Source organism: Toxotes jaculatrix, chromosome 13, assembly GCF_017976425.1.
Source record: "Toxotes jaculatrix isolate fToxJac2 chromosome 13, fToxJac2.pri, whole genome shotgun sequence".
Lineage (NCBI taxonomy): Eukaryota > Metazoa > Chordata > Actinopteri > Toxotidae > Toxotes > Toxotes jaculatrix.
Window position 1 is genome coordinate 14491748 of NC_054406.1, and position 10218 is coordinate 14501965.

Consider the following 10218-nt stretch of genomic DNA (forward strand, 5'->3'; position numbering starts at 1 on the left):
TAGTCCCTGTTAAAGTGCACAGGCATTGCATCCAAAGCATTGTGATGCTGTAGTAGACACTCCTGTCCTACCTAAAGGACATCGCTCTTATGGCCTGGTCCACAACACTCAACATTCCTAGGATTTACTATCAACTAGAAGAAAGTAGGGTGAACTAACTGTTATTTTCACGATGAGTTAATCTGCCAATTACTTACTCAGTTAGTTAAATCATCATTTGGTCTCTAAAATGTCAGAAAACGGCCATAACAATGTTTGATATCTTCAAATTGCTTGTTTTTGTCTGACCAGCAGTTCAAGAGCCAAAGACATTCAGTAAATTATCACATCAGACAAAGAAATACAGAAACTCCTCAGCCCTCTTCAAATCGCAGGCTTGATAGACAGTTGTAGATGTTGTGTTTATTGTACAGCATTGTTAGTGCATTGTAGAACAGTGTATTGCAGTGGTAGTTCACCTTCTGTCCTCTTTCTGAGGCTCTGTGGTTTTGTAGAGGATCGCCGCGCACGCTGTAAATTGCATGCACAAATCATCCTCAAGGCTTCGGTTTGACTCGGGATGTCACAAACAGTGGATTATTATAGCTGCCCCTCTAGCCAAGAGAGACATGGTCTGTTGTGGGAGCCCATCAGAGTCTGGATGGAAGGAACATTGCTGAAGAGGAAACTTGCTGTGTCAATATTCATGGACACCTTCCTGACCGATGAACCTGCACAATGAGCTCATCAGGTGAAATGTAGACTCAAGAGGAGAGTTGCCACATCAACTTACTGGAAACCAATAGAGCTTGGTTAGAAAGCTAACACCTTTGATCAATAGGGTTGAACTGGGAGCTCGGGTTACAATGTGTAACCAGCAGTGTGGTGAGATAAATTTTTAATTCTTTCATTTTCTCATATTGCAGCACCACACTGCGAGGCTCAACACCACCATCTATATCCTGTGATCTGCAGTAACTGCAACCACTGTGCAAGTGGTACAAGGCAGGTTTACAGATAGGACATAATTCATAAATTATGCATAATTATGTGCGTTTGGTTGATATCTAATATGTTTTCAATATAAAAACACGAGAAAACCCTTTTAACATATGTCATATTCTGTCTTGGTTTCTCTTTGTTTAACTTTTTCTTTCTGCCTACCATCTTTCAGCCGTAGTGTTTTGTTTTTCTTAAAGAGGAAAATGTTTCTGCACAAACTACAAATGCTCCTTTTCCTGTAGCGTGTTTGGAGGATTTCACACAAGCAGAGACATCTCAAATATAGACAGTGACAGAGAAGAAAAGTCAGCCTGCAACTATCTGTGTGGGTATTTGCATCCACACAGTCGAGCTAATACTCTGAAATGTAGTGTTTCAGTGTGCAAGACACAGCGAGAACGTATGCGTATGTAACTGGGGGCAAATTACAATGAGTTAATAGGGGCAGCTAATGGCTTAGTCAACATCACTTGGGTGTGTCTTTGATCTTTTTGAAATATGTGCGTAGTTACGCTCTATCTTTCATCATCTGTGGTGGAGTCAGCACTTTGATTGACCCATTACACATCATTATAACACTTTGGTTTAGTGTGATTAAGACTATTTATATCACATTACACACCACTGCTGTTGAGTTACGCACAGGACACACATGCACTACACACACAAACATAGACAAGGAAATGAATGATGGAAAAAAGCTGGTTCATTTAATCTTTGCTTTTCCATCATTAGAAGAGTATAGAGTATATATACGTAGTAGTATAAATATTTACGTGTTGTTCCGTGTCCCGTCACATGTAACAGTGCCGCTGTAGTGTACTATTGATTTATGTAGTCACTCTTTGATTTGATTGCTTTCTTCTCAAGCAATCGTCTGTTTATGCTCCTGTAATAACACAGCTGAGGCACGTCCTGGACACACAGCACATGCTGTGAAAAAAAGGGGGGAAAAAAAGCTAAAGCCAATTAATCAGCAAAGAAAACAACTCTTCTTAATTGGTAGAGAAGCTTTGTGAAGATATGAGATTTTCACCCAGCTGCATTTTTAGCCAGATATTGTAAATCACCTAAAGATGGCTGAACAGCAGGCTTTGGCTGGAAAGAGAGATTTTCCCAAAAGGTGCACAGAGCCTCTCTTCCTTCTGATAAGACGCAATAAAACCTTAAGTGACTGAATCGACAGTTCTCAATTCGTGGAGCCCAGCTCTCTTTGTCTATAATCCTTTATTCTTTCTCGACTGTTCTCTCAGTCTGACTGGAAGAGGAAAGAACCGTTGGATCCGCACTCTGAACAGTCAGCAAAAACTCTTATCAAGCTCTGTGGGGAGTTTCTAGTCAGAGGTCGAATATTTTCTCCTCAGTCTTTCTGTGTCTCTGCGGGGGATATGAGGAGGTCAGCAGAGTTGTGTCGTTCACTAAGAAACACTGTATACTCAAAGAGCAACAGAGACAGTGTCATGTTTGTTCTTGGAAAGGTTGAGATGAACTGCTCACCTAATCACCCAGCATGAATACACAAAGACAAGAGAGGTTTTTTCTTTTTTGTCAGTGGAAGCCAAAGGAGAAGGAAAAATATGTAAGTTAAGCTCACAAAGATGGGAGTATTATTGATACAATGATACATGGCAACATGATGGATTCAGCATTGGATCAATAGTATCATATAGACGGTGCCATGTGGCAGTGAAGGTGATGCTGTGTCAGTACTGGAGCGCCGTGTGCTCAAGGGTAAATAAGAGAACTTGATAGGGCAGAGTGAAAATGGAATTAACTGAAAAGCAGGAGAACAAGCAGCACCATATGACCACAGTCTGCCTGACGTGTGAAGAACACTAACCAAAAAGCAACAGCAAAGTCTTTGTGTTTAGTGCTCAAGCAAAAGTTGGCATGCTAACAGGCCAAGCTAAGATGCTGAACATGGCAAACGTTATACCTGCTTAGCATATTAGCATATGACCTTAGTACTGACTCACAAAGCTGCAAGCACAGTATAGACTCTAGACTGCTATAAATTGAATGTCCTTCTGTTTTGGACTGTTGGTTGGACAAAACAGGTTCTTGGTCTCTGGGAAACAACAATGGCCAGTTTTCTGACGTTTGATAGGCTCAATAATTAATTGATTTGACAGATTAGTCAATTATGAAAATAACTAATAATTGCTGACCTGAAGCAATGAACAAACCAAACCCAATTAATGAAGAGAGGAAGATTAGAAATGTTTTAATTAAATATGGTTGGTAAGACGTGACAGTCCTGGGAAAGGGAGTAATATAAGTTATTATAGACCTAGCAACCATCCTAAAAATTGCAATTTACCTTTGCTTGCCAAAATGCAATTTTATAACAGGCCCTGAAATTTTCCTGGCAGGCTGGATGTGTGAACGACAGTGGTTATGAAGAGCATAGGCATGCATGAAAAACCACATACAGACGTGAAAAGGCATTTCCAATAAATAACTCCCTTTCCCGTCGTTCTCTCCCCACATGAACTCATGTGAACCGTGCTCCTTGTCCAGTTTTCACAGCAGAGGGATAATCCAATGACACTTCACATCGAGCCCTACAGTGGGTTAAAGAGGAAGGAAACGGTGCCACCCCTTATCAAATTCATCATGGAATATGGCCATCAGTTCAGGGCAAGATTGCACTCTTTCCCAATGCTCAAAATGGCTGAGCGCTAAGCACCCAGCGTATGGCATTTTGTGGACAATTGCTTGGCCGTCAGGAAACCAATTGTGTTGAACCTCAGTGATGAATTTACCTGTTAAAACCTGCCTCAGATCAAATTTGTAAACCTTATATGGTGCTTTTCTCTCTGACTGCACACGCAAAGGAGACATTCAGAATAGATTATCTTACAGAGAATGTTTGATGTTGACTGCTGCTATGAACTTGCCATCAAAAAAAAAAAAAAAAAAAAGAAAAATACATAATGTAATATTTTTGATTTTTCTCTCTTTGATCTGTGGCCCTTTTCATGGTCTGATTCATTCACTCTGACCCAGAGTGATGGCCTCTGGAGAGAGTTTGAGCCAAATGAAAGTGAAATAAAATAAGAGCAGAGGCAGTCTAAACAGCAGTTAAGGTAAATGAAGAAGAATCTGGATGGTAATGGCACTAAGTATCCACTTTGGGTGGGGTGGGGAGGGGGGGGTTCTTTGGGGGCTAGCCGTCTCTTGGCAACAGCGGTGTTGTCGGCGTGGAAACCCTTGGCAGATTGGAAACATTATTCACCAGGGCTTAATTAGAGGGGGTAAAGATTAGGCCAGGGTTGTCTTTAATTTGAATGGTGTGTGTGTGACTGCATACTCAGCCCTGGTACTTTGATAGTTTGCATAAACTGCTGTGTAAAGTCAGGTATTTAGGCGTGTGTGATTGTGTGTGTGAGGTTATTCTTTAAACCCATGACTTTGCTGTGAAAGGGACACAAACACACACACTCTGTATCCTTTCATGTCCTAACCAGACCTTGTTATTCATATTTAAATTGGGGACACAACCGCTATTTTGGGGTCACCTCAAATTTTTGGACTGGTGGCTCACAATACTTAACCTTTAAAATTTCAAATGAGATGGAAATGTCCTTCACCAAAAAAAAAAAAAAAAAGAAAACTTTTGAGCCCTTTTCAAGAGCTTTTAAGTGGCCAGCTCACAATTCCAACATACAACCTTCATGTGTGAAGAACAGTTTTCACATTCTGGTTTCAGTGGAGAGTCATTAACTTCAGACTTCACAGGGGAGAGTAAGCCAAGAAAAACAAAAATGATTTCCTGTAACCTGCCTGTGTTCTGGGAGAGAGTGGGATAAATCGATCTCTCAAGGAGACTTACATAATTTTTTTCAGATGGTGTGAAACAGAGGAAGGTCATACGTGTCATACAAATATGATTGTCAGCTGTGTTGCTGTGGTCTGAAAAGCCACACTTTGTATTTTAGGGAGGTTTAACTGATCAGAGCGCCTCAGTTTACCCTTTGCTGTTGACGCTGATAAATCTTGTTTTCTGTGGTCAGATAGCTCACTTTTCTGAGGGAGGTACTTTATCATTTTGAGACTTCCCATCAGTATCTATAAATGACATTACAAATGAATAATGAAATGCTTCTTCAGGAAGTAATGTAGGTAGTAAGCTTGTTAGCCAGACATACTAATATTTGCACCTTCCAATCAATACGCTTTTACTCTTGGGTTTTTGGTTTTGTAAAGGTGACGCAACTGACCCTCCATACGTCAAACTGGAAAACACACTGGAAAAGCATGTTTAACTTAGCAGTGTAACATGTAACAGGATAACATCATAAAATCAGACACTGCTTTTATACTATAATACTTGTAGAAATCAGTTTTGTTGATTTGACACAGGGCAAATGCAAATGCTGCTGCATTATTTTGCATACTTTTATATATATATATGTTTTTCATTTAACTCATCAATTTTAACCATTTTTTTTTTTTACAATTGGACATTAACTTTAAAACATGAGTTAGTTTCCCTTTAAGGAAACAAGTGAAAGTAAGAAGAGAGTAACACTCTCTGGCATTTCAGCCATGTAGGTTCGATATGCTTTGCCTTGACCTTTCCTTGTTCTACAAAAAAAAAAAAAAAAAAAAAAAGGACATGAAACTAACTGGGCCACATTAACGACCCACAAAATTCTCTGTCTCTGTCAAATTTTAATTCGAAGGTCCTTTATTGGCATCAAAATTAAAAAAGTAACACCACACACACACACACATATATATATAAATTATATATTTACAGCATACTATATTAAAGCGTGTGTGTGTGGGTCATGTTGATATATATTGGTTAGAATATATTATTTTATATGTTTATTTTTTCTCTCTCACTCACTCCCACTCTCCCTTTCACTAACCCAGAGTCGACCACAGAGATAATGTGGCATGACCGTGTCCACTCCACACCAGTTATAGGAACAGAGGGATGTGGAGCTGACCTATAATAAGTCCTGATTAAAGCCAAAACATTAGGATGCATATGTGTGCCCTGAAATGAGGAGCTTTTACTGTTTCTCCTGGCTACACACTTTTTGCTCGTCTCTCTTTCGTGGTGAATATTTGTGTGTGTGTGTGTGTGTGTGTGTGTGTGTGTGTGTGTGTGTGTGTGTGTGTGTGTGTGTGTGTGTGTGTGAGTGTGAGTGTGTGTGAGTGTGAGTGAGTGTGATGAATGAGAAGCTAGACAGTTTCCTTTTTTTCCCCAGTGGCTGTTTCTATGAGAGAGAGAGAGAGAGAATTGTCAGAAAAAAGAGGTGAGGGAATAGAAGTAAAGGTGGGCTGACTGTCTTCATGTCAGCTTCCTGTAAAGGTTATATTTTTCTGATTCTGACTTTCAAAGGAATTGGATTCATTATGGCTGCCTGAGTGGCTATTGCTTCTCATCTGAAGCAAGTTTTCATCTCAGCACATATGCACAGTTGTTGGGCAGGTTTGGCTGTTTGGGATCTAAGAACCACAGGACAAAACAGAAACAGGAAAATAAAGGAGTAAACAAAGCAGTTCTTTGCAATTATACATAGACGTACATAATAATAAATAAGCCTCAGCTCCTGTCACAGCCTCACCTTGAAAGATTCGCCCAGATTGGAAACCCCTGAAGCCTCGCCTGCTTCAAGTGAACTTACATAGCAGAGAGATGGAGATGTGCCTTTCACTGAAACATAAAATGGAGGAAATGGAGAAACTAAAAGCACCTTTTAAGAGATTGTTCCTTTATTATTCAAATCCCTAACAGGCAAAAGAGAAAGAGCCGGGAAGTGTCACAAATTCTGAACAGACGTGATCAAAGTGCATTATACACCACAGCAGCTAAATGCAGTCTCATTCACTGGCACTTCTGGGTCAGGGAGCATTTTACTGTAGATTTGTGTGTGTGAGAGGGTAAGAGGGAAGGAGACACAGAGGCGTACCCTAAGGAGAGGGTTGGCAAGACTTCTGCGAGTCATTAACAAGTGTGCTTTGACTCCCATCTCTGCATTCTTGTCCATTTGTGAATCTCGTATTGCCTGAGTGCCAGTTTCTTTTCTTTATTATGAAAGCCTTTCAGACACCTGAGCTTCCCCGGCTCCAATTCAGCTTCTTGATTGGCCCCAGATGTCTATATGGAAATGATGTCAAACCATGAGTGTACTAGGAGCCCATTTCTTGCGAATTCTCTGCTTGCTCTGTATCAGCTGCTCACTGCCAGGAAACAGGCACAAGGACAGACCACAACAAACAAGTCAGCAGGAGAAAAATAACCAGAGAAAATGAAGGCGGTGACAAAGAAACCTTAGCTCGGTGAAGGTCTGGCTGTATCACTGAGCCACATTAGGGATGAACAAAGTGGCCCTGGAATAATACGGCACAGGTTGACACAATTTTTGGGTGGAAATGTTGTGTCTCAGGTACACGCAGAGCAAAACAGTGCAAAAATCAACACATGGTCTGAGTTTCTTTTCAGCAAGAGCACTGTCGTTTAAGTCTCTCAGCTCCACGAGAGAGACAACACTGCAGATGTGCTGTATCAGGAATTTCTGTAAAGTTTTAGTCAATAAAAAAACAAACAAACAAAAACACAACCGATGAAAGAGCTTCCACGATTTTAGGTTTTGATTCAGAGGAAAAGAAGCTGATGTGGTAAAGCACAATGAAAGATTGATTACAGCAGACAAAGCCAGGGTTTAAGTTGATTCATGCTGGATTTGTGACTGATAGGTTAATGACAGGACAAATACTGTTGGCTTATTGTGAACGGATAGTAATAGACAGATATTGACCCCACAAATCAAACAGAGAAATCTCCCATCATTCACTTGCAGGATACAGTAGAGGCGCCGTGTGCACACACACAGTCTGTACACACATCATTTACACATTTTCTCCAAGACAGATGGGTTTTAAAAGAGAAAATGGCCTTGTACTCTCTTTCTTTCTCTTTAGTCATGCTTGTTAGAGTTTTTGCTGGTAACTTATTTAAGATGCTTCTTGTCAAATTATTCAGGTAGAGAGAGTTCTGGTCTGTTTTTTCATCGTGTTTGTTGCGGCTGTGGTGTTATGAGTTGTCATTCTGCTATGCTACTGTTGCACAGCAACTCCAAGATTAAATTGTTTAGAACAGGAACCACGCTGAAACTAGCAGACATGGCGACCAGTACGGCAGACACTCCTTTAGAAATCAGGAGGATGACACATGGAGGATGCAGAAGAGGAATGAAGAGAAGAGGGAAATGCAGCTGGGCTCAGAGCGGACACTGATAGAGAAAAGCAGAAAAATCTGAGAGTGAAATTGGGAGCAATTGTAACAAAAATCTATTTCTCTGTGGGGATCAATAAAGTTTTTCTGATTCTGATTGTGTTTAAAGGGAATTTAGGTCAAAATCCTAAAATTTCCTGGTGGCTTTTTGGATTTGGAGTTGTTTCATTTGCATTTCACAGTAATAATATTGATGTGCCATTTGCGTGGGCCTTTTCAAGAACATGCCGTACACCATCTCTCATGAAGATTTAATATCTGGATTATAAGGGATGCATTGCTGTTCTTACAGTTTTATAGAAGTGGCAATGCTTTTTGACTGCTCAATATAATATATTTAATCAACAGCTCAAGACAGGCTATAATATACTGTGATCATATCACAGCTAATGGGTGTTGTGGACCCAAGGGGATTAACAGTTATAATAGGGTTACCAAGTATGGTCATATGAAAGACACATATAGACACCTATACATGCAACACACTAGATTATTTTATTTATCTTTTGTCTTTTTTCTTTTTTTTAGTCACAGGTTTTCATCATTTCATCCTTTTGGCAACTTGTTTAGATTAATGTGTATGTTGCCATTTATTGTGCAACCACTGAAAAATTGTCCAGTGTCAGTATGATTGAAAGCTGCTTGCAGGCTTGGACTTTTTTGTTGGGTGATTGTGTGTTGCTTGGCGTGGTGAGGATAGTTGCTCCACTTTGTCCAGTCACTGAGCCGCAGTCATAAATGGCTCTGGAGAAAGGTCTTGCACTTCTGGCCACTTAAGGCCATAATCTCTCTTGTGTCAAGGCCCACATCAGGTAGTTTCTGAATCATGTTGCTGTGGAGGCAGTGGTTTGTGTATTTTACTCTGCCTTCCTGCTTGCTTGCACATTCTGGGCGACATTGTTGCAAGATGATTGACGCCCATTGACTCTCTGCAGGAAGTCTTTTAGGTTCTGCAGGTGATTTTTTTTTTCCCTGCAGATATAAACTGCTCAGTCCACTCCTCCAGTGTAAGGCCACCATAGTAAGGTCATGTTACTTGGCACTTCCTTACTTGTATTACTTCTGCTTTACTGACGTTTCTTATATTTTGTAAATATTATTTTCACTCACTTAAATGAGGTTGGAGGAGTTGCAGTGTGTAGCGTTTCATGTCCTATTTTAAAGTGTGTGATTGGTATGTATAACTGTAATGCATGTCATCCAGATCAATAGCCATAATGTTTTCTTCTTAAAGCAGACATGTTAAATGACCACGTTACCCAAGAAGAACTACTATGTTACAAAAGTAGTGCAGCACCCAGGGCAGTTCTTGTCACCTCAGTGAAAGTTCATTTTGTCTGACTCATGGTGCAGATGGACGAAGGGGAAGTATATTAGTTTGTGATGGCTCGATCAAACTTTTTGTCGTCTCTTCCTTTTCCATCACACAGCAATTCACCGCTCAATCTATCAGCCGGCCAAGAAGTGTTGCTTACTGAGCCAAAACTTTTTTTTTGCCCCCCTCCACAGACTTGACACAGTAGTCAGCTGTGATATGAATGAATGCGCATGTGTGTGTAAGCATGCCTCCTCAAAGCTAAACCCCAGCCGTGTCTCTTGGTGTGAAATGTTTTTCTAGGGTACTTTCTGTGTGATCTCATTAGAGCAGAACAGCAATGAGCTGCCAGGACAAAAGAACAAAGTGCAGCAGAGGTGAACAACAACAACACCACCACCTCCACCGCCTGTTCCCAGCCGCAGCATTGTCACCTCCTATGGGCACGTTCTAAAGGTTGAGAATGATGAAAAGCTAAGTAACACCCCCCCAGGCCAGTCTCTGAACACTGCCTAGAGGCTAGCAAAGTACTGCACTCTCAGCACTGTACGGAACACTGTGGCCTCCTGTCTTAAAATAAGACGAGGCATTGAAGAGTTTCTCTTCAAAGTGAGTTACGCGGCAGTGAAATGCAGCGACACTGACTTCGATCAAAGGATTAACTGAA